The sequence below is a fragment of the Vicugna pacos genome, chromosome 16, assembly GCF_048564905.1.
Source record: "Vicugna pacos chromosome 16, VicPac4, whole genome shotgun sequence".
Taxonomy (NCBI): Eukaryota; Metazoa; Chordata; class Mammalia; order Artiodactyla; family Camelidae; genus Vicugna; species Vicugna pacos.
Window position 1 is genome coordinate 34,737,126 of NC_133002.1, and position 10,556 is coordinate 34,747,681.

At 37.9% G+C, this 10,556-nt stretch overlaps 1 non-coding gene across 1 annotated transcript; it reads left to right on the plus strand.

Moving 5' to 3' along the window:
- Positions 1-432: 432 nt before the first annotated feature.
- Positions 433-504, plus strand: TRNAC-GCA (transfer RNA cysteine (anticodon GCA)). The gene has a single exon. It is a non-coding gene; the product is annotated as a tRNA-Cys (tRNA).
- Positions 505-10,556: the final 10,052 nt, after the last annotated feature.

Sequence of the window (10,556 nt, forward strand, 5' to 3'; positions counted from 1 at the left end):
AGAATAGAGCAGGCAGTGTGGCCACAGGGATTGGCGTTGGTTGCCCTGAGAAGGATTTCCTGATTTTTCTGAGCCATCCCATCCAAAAGAATTGGTGTCTCCCTTCTCCTTTCCACCCTCAACTCATCAAGAGGCAGGGGATGATATCTGGGACTGCTTTTAAGACTAAAGATTCTGCCATAGTAATACCATGTTTGTGGAAGTTTCTCTACTATCACTATGTCAGCTTCTTTTTCAGCTAATTTCCAGGATGTCATTTTTCAAGTGCCCCCACCCAGTTTATTGGTGGCCAAGAGAAAAACCAAAGCAGATGACAGATACGAAAGGAGGTGGAGCTTTAGAATACAAAGTTTGCCAGAGCTCTAGAGTGGGTGGAACCTGATTGTATTGAGTCACCATAAGTGGACAAGGAAGAGAGCTAAAGTAGGTCATGGGGGTATAGCTCAGGGGTAGAGCATTTGACTGCAGATCAAGAGGTCCCTGGTTCAAATCCGGGTGCCCCCTGAAGTTTCCGCCTTTTTTACTGAGTAAATAATTCTTCACTCCCAGCCCCAGGGTCACTATAGGAGTAAGACAAGAACTCTTAACTCATTCTTGTCCTGAAATACTAGTTACTCCCACATTCCAAACTACCGCTTAGGACAGACTCCTGGAGGACCCTGCTGGGTGTCAGCTAAGACAAAACTTGTGAGAAAATTCTTAATCTAAAATTAGGTCTAAGAATTGTGAACACAATTTAGCAATCTGACATATGATAGGGTAAAGAAAAAGACATTCCTACAGTATATATTATTGAGAGCTTGGTACATGCAAGGATGCGATGAATTAAAAGATGAAAGAGGGCAGCTGTCCTCAGGGAGCTTTCAGTCTAGTGGAAGTTGACACATTCAGACACTGCTGTCAGAGAAAGAGCACTTGCTTGCAGCTCAAGAAAGAGAGAACTTTAGAAAAGACCCACCCACTTTTTCTAGTTGTAATTTTTAATAATTGTTCAGCAGAGGTACTGGGGATTGAACCCAGAATCTCATGCATGCTAAGCACGTGCTCTACCACTGAGCTATACCCTCCCCCTCCTAGATTTAATTTCTAACCTAAGCTTCCCTACAATTTGAAGAGCTATTTCTGCCTGATCTGAAGGGTTAATAATATTAACCTGTTGCTTACAGCACTGTGCAATCCCCTCCCTAGAGGGTTACGGGCACTTGCTTCTTAATTGCTTATTGTGCCCATCAAGTCTTCTTGGAGCCAAACAGTGAGCCAGCCTTTTCATTTGGGAACTTCCAAATGTCTATATCTGCAGATCACCATCCTCCGTTTGTTGGGTCATTTAATTTTTCCACAGAAAAATTCAGATCTCCTGCCTGGAATATTTGCCTTGAGCTGCATTTTGGGAGTAGGACAAGGAAGAGGAAAGGAACTAATGACTCCATTTTTTTAATAAGCAGATTTTCACTTAATCCCAACTGCCATTCTGAAAGCCCTTGGCCACCCAAATGGAAGTGGAGGGGTCTCACAGATTCAGTCTCTCCAACAAATCTTTCACCTATGGAATTGGGGATCTTAACTGCTCCTTATACAGACTTTCAGCAAAATTCTCTATTTGCAGCCTACTTGGTGGTGCCAAGTTCCTAGCTTTCCCAGGGTTCTTCAAGCATCAGTCAGTTCTCTTCTTGGTTCCTCTCCACAGTTCTCATTCTTGGAAACCACCATTTTACTTTCTATCTGTATGAATTTGACTACTCTAGGACCTCATATAAGTGGAATCATACAATATTTGTCTTTTGTGTCTGGCTTATTTCTCTTAGCATAAGTCTTCAAGGTTCCTCCATGTTGTAGCAGGTGTCAGAATTTCATTCCTTTCTAAGGCTGTATATATCTATATTTATATAAACACTTTGTTTATCCATCCATCAGTGGATATTTGCATTACTTCCACATTTTGACTACTTTAATTAATGCTACTATGAACAGTATGATCAGAGTATATAAATATCTGTTCTAGTTCCCAAATCAAATTCTTTAGGGTATATACTCAGAAGTTGAATTACTGGATCATATGGTTACTCTATGTTTAATTTTGTGAGGAACTGCTGTATACCTAGAGATATTTTTGAACTATTGATGCCTAGTGGGACATAGATCTCCAGATTTATTTCTTTATCTCTCAGGGCATTTAAATTGTGTGCTCAAGATGGAGAACCACTGCCAGAGCCAACAGGTTTCAGCTTCCACTTCTCTGCTAAATCACACATCCCACCCCACCCACACTGCTTTCCATCCTCAAAAACCATTTGACACAGTCCTTCTGTTCCCTCTCCAGTTCTCTTTGTCCTTGTCAGGTTATACCTGCTGTCATTTTGGTGGAGTTTTGGGAGGAAGTGGAGCTAAATGCACATGTTCCACAGCCCTTGTTTCTCTGTGATAGTTATTCTTTTATGGATTTTTCATGTACACACATGTGGACTATCTCTTGAGTTGGAATTCCTTATGAATTCCTTGTGCCTGCTCTCTTCACAGTGGCCAGGAAAGAGTTTTCTTGCATTCTTTTTTTCCCCACATCTTTTAGAATTGAAGTATAGTTGATTTACAATGTTGTGTTAACTTCTAGTGTACAGCAAAGTGATTCAGTTATACATATATTTGTTTCCATTATGGTTTATTACAGGATATTGAATACAGTTCCCTGTGCTTTACAGTAGGACCTTGTTGTTTATTTTATATATAAAAGTTTATATTTACTAATCCCAAACTCCTAATTTATCCCTCCTCTACCCCTTTTCCCCTTTGGTAACCATAGGTTTGTTTTTCATGTCTGTGAGTCTGTTTCTGTTCTGTAAATAAGTTCATTTGTATCATATTTTAGATTCCACATGAGTGATGTATGGTATTTGTCTTTCTCTTTCTGACTTACATCATTTAATATGATAATCCCTAGGTTCATCCATGTTGCTGCAAATGGCATTATTTCATTCTTTTTTATGGCTGAGTAGTATTCCATTGTATATTATCTATATCCATAGTAACTTCCTTACCCATTCATTGGTCGAAGGACATTTAGGTTTGCATTATTGAATTCATTCATTTACTCATTTGTTCAGAGTAGCCACAATACAGAACACCTATTCTATGCTAGGCACACACTGGATACTTCTTACAGGATGGCAGCTGTTGGCCAAAGAATAGATGTAACTTTATCAAAATGATACACATTCAGTTAAATGAAAACTGTCTTCCATTTCCTGCCCTTTTTGCTGTATTGCTATTTTGATAGACACATGCCAGCACAATATTGGAAGTTGCTTTCAACATGCCTAGCCACCTCCGCCTTTTTACCCTAGTAATTAAAAGACAATAGTGGGGAGGTTATAGGTCATGTGGCACCTTACAAGATTAAGAAGGAAGGTCATCTCCTAAGGAATTATGACCTTTGATCAGATTAAGAAAAAGGAAGTTTATCTCCTAAAGAGATTTGGTTAATGCAGATACACAGTACACACTAAAGGGGAGGGAGAAGGCCCAAACCGGCATAGAAAATTTTTATGTTTAAATTTTTCTTGTCTTGCCAAAAAATGACTTTTATTTCATCACCATGAATATTCATGTAGAAGTTTTTGTCTGGGTACATGTTTTCATTTAACTTGAGTATAAACTGAGAAATGGAATTGCTGGGTCATATGGGAACTTATATTTAACCTTTTGAGGAACTGCTAGACTGTTTTCCAAAGTGCTGATTCTCTTTTGAAGTTTCTTTTTCAAAATAAATTGAAGTAGATCCTGAATACATTTAAAACAACTACGAGAACTAATAAGTGAATTTAGCAAGTTTGTAAAGCATAAGGTTAATACACCAAAAAATTATATTTTTACATATGAAAAGAAAATAGTTTCTCCTACTTACAGGTTCAATTCTCTGACTACCAAATGTGTGAGGGTTTTTCCCACACCAAGCTATTCTCCAGTTCTCTGTGGATATCAGCTGGGTGTCCTACATTCAATTTAATTCAATTCTTTTTACAGTTTTTTTTTAAATGGAGACTAAAAAGGACTTTAACAGGGATTGAACCTATAACCTCAGGCATGCTAAGCATATACTGTACCACTGAGCTATCTCCTTCCCCTAACTTAGCTCAATTCTTGCATTTAGTGTTCAGAGACAGTAACAGTAACAATGAGATGTGCTTTTTCAAGTTCTGTGCCAGGTTTGGGAAGCATGCTTGGACCTGCAGCCCCAAACCTACTTTGCCACCACTTCTTGGTGACATAATGATTGATTGCTTTCTTTTTTACTTTTACTGAAGCATATGTAGAGAAAAGAGCATTTATCAAAAGTGTGCAGTTCATCCCACCTTGTGCACACCTGGATAACCAGCGTCCAGCATCCCTCCCCAGGCGCTTTTGTGGTCCTTCTGCCACTAAAGGTTACCTGTGTCCTGACAAGAACATTATAGACTTGTTTTGCCTGTTTCTGACCTTTATATAAGTGGAAATACTACAGCATATGGTCAGTACATACTTCCTGGTTCTTTTACTTAATGTTAAGTCTGTGAGGTATATTCATGTTGTCTCTATCAGTGTTTTCTTTTTTTATTGTCATTTTTCATTGATTTTTTTCTTTTTATTTATATATTTATTGACTTTTGCTGGGGGTGATAATTAGGTTTACTTATTTATTCAATGGAGGTAATGGGGACTGAACCCAGGACGCACTAGGTAGGAGCTCTATCATTGGGCTATACCCTTCCCCCCTCATTGTCTGATTGTCTAACAGTTTATTTACCCATTCTATTTATGGACATTTGGGTCATTTCTACTATTTTAATAATTTTTTGTTAAAAAATAAAAGTAAAATAAAAATATCTCAATCAAAAAATAGCATGACAAAGATAAATAAGTAAATTTAACAAAAGATGTGCAAGACCTCTATTTTTAAAATTACAAAACACTGCTGGAATTAAAGAACTCCCAAATAAATGGAAGAATATACCATGTGCGCATACTGAAGACTCGTTTTGAAGTGATAGGGGATGTCAGTTCTCCAAAGCCATAGACTCAGCAAAATCCCCATCAAATCCCAGCACTTTTAAGTTGTCAACTAAAATATATGTGGAAATACAAAAGTCCTAGAATATCCAAAGTAATCCTCAAAGAAAGGAACAAAATTGAATGACTTAACACTGCCTACTTTTCAAACTTTATATAAAGCTGTGGTAATTGAGACAGATGGCACTGACATAAGGATTGACAAATAAATCAGCTGTGGAGAATAGAGAGCTCAGAAATAGACCCACACTTATCTGATCATTTGCTGTTTAACAAGGCACCAAAGTAATTCAATGGGGAGAAAAATTCTTTTCAAAAATGGGTGCCAGAATAACTGGATATCCAGATGGAAGATGAGAATCTCATGCTATATACAAAAATAAATCCCAGAAATGGCTCATCACAACCTAGGGTAGACCCAAAATTTAGTAATGTGAGCTAGTTAAGTCTGTAGTTGACTATGATTTTAGTGACATCCACACATGTGTACTATTCAAGGCTCTCTGTTCTTGAATAGAGATAATACAGGAAGACTCACTTTTTTTTCTAATGGAGGTACCAAGAATTGAACCCAGGGCCCTGTGCATCCTAAGCATGTGCTCTACCACTGAGTTATACCCTCCCCACAAGATTCATTTCTTAATAACCACAGAACCAGTCAAATGCTATGGGCTACTGGCCCAACCACAGAAAATGCAGACCAGTGAATTGGAGACTATCATTATGCTCTGTAACTCCTGTTAAAAGACAAAATTCAATTAAGTAAATTTGAAGATCTAATTGGTTTTATTCAACAATTCATAACTAGGGTAGCATCCCATCTAGCGAATTAAAAGAAGCTCTGAGGAGCTGTACAAAATGCAATATTTTATACACAGAAGGAGGAGCAAGGAAGTTATTTTAGTAATGAATAGATTGTTTCAGGCAAAGTCACCTTCCTTTTGGGGGAAATTGGGGGATCTATCAAGTAGATTACCTCACTAGTGTAGTGTTGACCAGATAATTCCAAATTGACAGGTCACATTCCTGGGAGAGGCTGAAACTACAATTAGTTTAAGTGTTAAGTACTGGTTTGCTTATGTGGGGCTTAGCACAATTGACTCCATTATGGGGCCTGTTGTTTGTTTTTTTAACATTCGCAGTGGTCTCCTAAGCATTGTGGCTTATTTTTGAGTGGCATGATAACACCTTCCTTGTTGTATGTGGCCTGTTTCTGGGATGTATTGAGTGGAGCTGTGAGCACTGATGCTTGTAACTCCAAGCTAAACACATTTTTATGATGTTCCTCTCTTTAAATGACCTTGCCCTGTCCAATAAGTAAATGATTGTCTCAAAAATTTAATTCAAGAAGGATCATATACCATAAAGCTGTTAAAGGAAGACAGGAGATTCTCTCTCTGATTTTAGGGTAGGCAAAGTTTTCTTAGTGTGTGACTAGGGTTCCCTCCATGACCAAACTTTAGACGGGCTCTTCTAAGCTTTTCCAACTAGGTCTTGAGTTTTGAACTTCCATGTTCCTCTCTGCATCGTCCAATTTTAGCACCATCCTCCATGTCTGATCACCTTTCGCATCTGATCTAGTTCCTTATCCCCTACCATCCTGCAGGTGACATGTGACCACCCTGGCCTGCCTTTAGGTTGGTTTAGCCAGAATCTCCCCTTGTCCTTGATATTTTATGTTAGTGATTTTCCATCCACCAACCCCTGTGCTGCTGCTTCGCAATAAACTCCCACTTGCCCATGCTGTATTCAGAGTTGAGTGCAATCTCTCTCCCCCATTTCAAGACTCCATAACTATTTGGTTGCCCTCCCCTTAAATAAAATCTTCCTTACCACTGTTCCTTAACAAGTGTAATGAACAATTTTTTCTTTAACAAGAGGACACAAAAGGCATAAAAGAAAATATTGATAAATTAGACTTCACCAAAGTTTAAAATGTCTGCTTATCAAAAGACACTGTTAAGAAAATAAATATGCAAGTCCTGACTAGGATAAATCATTTGCAAAATATATACCTGACAAAGAACTGGTGTCTGGAATATGTAAAGAACTCTTAAAACCCCAAAGTAAAAAGAGTGTAAACAACCCAGTTAAGAAATGAAGAAATGACTTGAAGAGACATTTATGTTTTTTGAGGGGGGTAATTAAGTTTTCCTACTTATTTACAGAAGAAGTAGTGGGGATTGAACCCAGGACTTCATGCATACCAAGCATGCACTCTGCCATTTGAGCTATACCCTCCCCTGAGGAAATACTTCATAAAAGAAGAGTTACAAATAAATGTCCAATAAATCCATAGAAAAGTAGTTAATACCATTAGTCATCAGAAAAGTGCAAATTAAAATCACATTGTGACACATCACATGTATCAGAATGACTAAAATTAAAAAGACTGACAACACCAAAACCAACTCTCAATCAAATTGGTGGGAATATAAAATGGTATACCATTTTGGGAAAAGATCTGGCTGTCTGTATAAAACTAAAATATATTGACCTATGGCCCAGCAATTCCATTCCTAGGATTTTACTCAAGATAAATAATACCATATGCTCACAGACCTATGTATATAGAAATGTTCATAGCTGCTTTATTCATAATAGGCAAACCTAAAAACAGACTGGGGCTCACCAATGGGAAAATGATTTGAAAAATCTGTAGTTTACACATACAGTAAAATACTACTCACCAATAAAAAAGAGTAAATTACTGATACAAGATAGATGAATCTTACAAGTATTACTCTGAATAAAAGCCTATACAAATGAGTAGGTATAGTATTTATTCCATTGGTATGTAATTCTAGAACAGGCAAAACTAATGTATGGTGGGGGAAAAAAAACACAGGAGTGGTTGCCTGTGGGGTGGGGGTTGAGACAAAGATTAACTGGGAAGACAAGTGAGGGAACTTTCTGCAGATGATGTCAATGTTCCATCTTTTTTTTTTTTACTTATCTTTTTTTTGGGGGGTAATTAGGTTCACTTACTTATTTTTACTTGGAGGTACTGGGAATTGAACCCAGGACCTCATGCATGCTAAGCACACAGTCCACCACTGAGCTGTACCCACCCCGCTAAAGCAGTAGTTTTCAAACTCTAGTGTGTGTATAAATCTCATTAAGAACTTGCTAGAATCTTAAGATCCCACCCCTGAGAAGTCTGTCTTCTCAGGTTCAGGGGTAGGGCCCCGGAACTGTCATGTTTAAGAAGACCAACAAAGCACTCTATTATAGGCAGTCCCCAGGTCATACTTTGAGAAACACTGGTGAAAAGAAATTGATTCATGTAGTTCCTGCAATTTCAGTTCTCACCTCAAAAATAACCCTGTCCTGTTTCCAAATACTTAAAATCACAAAACTATGGCACCACTGATTCTTAGAAACATCTTTTTCCTCCTCACCTTTGGGTGTCAATCAGAATGGGGCCCTAGAAGAGAAGTTACTATGGATATTGGTGATATCGTAGGCAGAATGATCATTTATTGAGCACCTACTATCTGCCAGACAGTATTGGAAATGCTTTATAAATGTTATTGCATCTAATTCTCATAACAACTTTGCAGGGTAGGTGGTATTGTTCTTATTTTACAAATGAGGAGAAAACCTCAGAGAGGTTATCTAACTTGTCCATAAGCTACCTTCACATAACCTACCTGACAGACTTGAGATTCAAACTCAAGTCAAAGCCATTGCACTTTCATACACATAACCCCCATTATTATTGTGAATGATTATTATTATTTCTATGAGGTCATGCCCTAAGGAGAACATCTTGGTCGGCTGTGACTTTAAGCTCATCCATCCATTTATTCATCCATATATTCATTTAACAACACTTAATTAAGCAACTACTATGTGCCAGAAACTGTGCCAGGCATAACGGACACAAAGGTGAAGGTCTTTAGCATTATGGAACTTACAGGGATACACACAAGTATACAGGCAGTTATAACACAGGGTAAGTACTATAATATAATCCACCTAATTTAATCTACAAATTTAATATGTCCCTCAATAATGACACAAAAATCATTGTTGCTGGAACTGGACAAGCTGACTTGAAAGTTCATTCGGAAAAATAAAATTGTAAGAAGATCTAAGAAACTCCAGAAAGAGAATGGAAGTGACGGAAAAGTAGGTCTCCATCATTAAAAAAAAAAGAAGCTATTAGGACAATTTGGTAATAATACATGAATAGATGAATTAATGAATTAATGGTATGGACTGGAGAATCCAGAAACAGCCTCAGATACAAATGGGAATATAATTATACACACATACACACACACACACACACATATTTCACACTAGCGATGGGGGAAATATAAGATTATTCCGTAGAAGTGTTGAGGTGTATGTGTAGCCAACTAAAAAGACAAAATAAAAAATAAATTCCAAATGCATCAAAGACTTAAATATTTAATATAAAATTATAAAGGTACTTAAAGGAAACATGGTATAAATGAACTATGATTGAGAAGGGTATAAGGTTGGTGGGAGACTTTTACTGAATTGACTTTTTTATCTTTTAAAACATATTTACAATGTGTTACCCATCAAAAAAAAAAGTTTTTTTGAGTATCTTGTTAAGAGTGTTTGACCAGGGAAATAAAAGTTTAGCTTTAGCATAGTGAATGAGGGGTAGGAAGTCTTATGAGGCTGGAGAAGAAAGAAGGGTCAGTTCATGAAACTAATTGACATGTTAAAAATGTGGGTTTTATAGTATAAATAATGGGGAGCTATTAAAGGTTTTAAAGCAGTGGACTATGCAACCATATTTGCAATATAGAGCGATCACTCTAAGCTATAAGACTGCATAGACCTGTAAGGGATAAAACTGAAGGAGGGGAAATGGACTTCTACCAAGTGAGGGATGATGGTGGCCTGAACGAGGCAGGTGGTGAATGACTATGGTGAGGTCGCTTAGATTTGAGAGATGTTTAGCAGTTAGAATCTTGTGATGTTAGAGGTGAGGGAGAGATCTAGAATGAAGTCTAGATGGAGAAGTGGCGGTAATGGGGGAGAAAGAGCTGGATTTGGGGTGTAGGGATAAGTGAGATAAAACACTCAGTTTATATGCCTTCCAGATGTCCCATTGGAAACACCTAAGCAGCCAGGCTTTAAACTCCGCAGCTTGAAAGAGGGAGACCTATGACTGGAGATAAAGAATTTGGGATTTATCAGCATATAGGTGGTAACTGAAGACCTGAGAGTAGATGAGATCACCGAAGGAGAGCACTTAGTGTGAACAGACCTAAGACAGAACATAAGAGACAGGATAAAGAAAAGAAATGTCTCCTGAGAAGGGTCTAGAGAAGGAAAATTTGGAGAGTGATAGGAAGTCAAGTGAAAAGTGTTTTGATTAGGAGAGTGGTCCTCAATACCAAAGGCTAGGGGTGGTCCAAATGAGGATGAAATGTGTCACTTGACTTAAATACAGGGGAAGAATAGTTGAGCGGAGGGTTTAGGTTAAGCAGAGGATGAAGAGGAGGCATCTTGTCTCCTCCTGAGGAGAC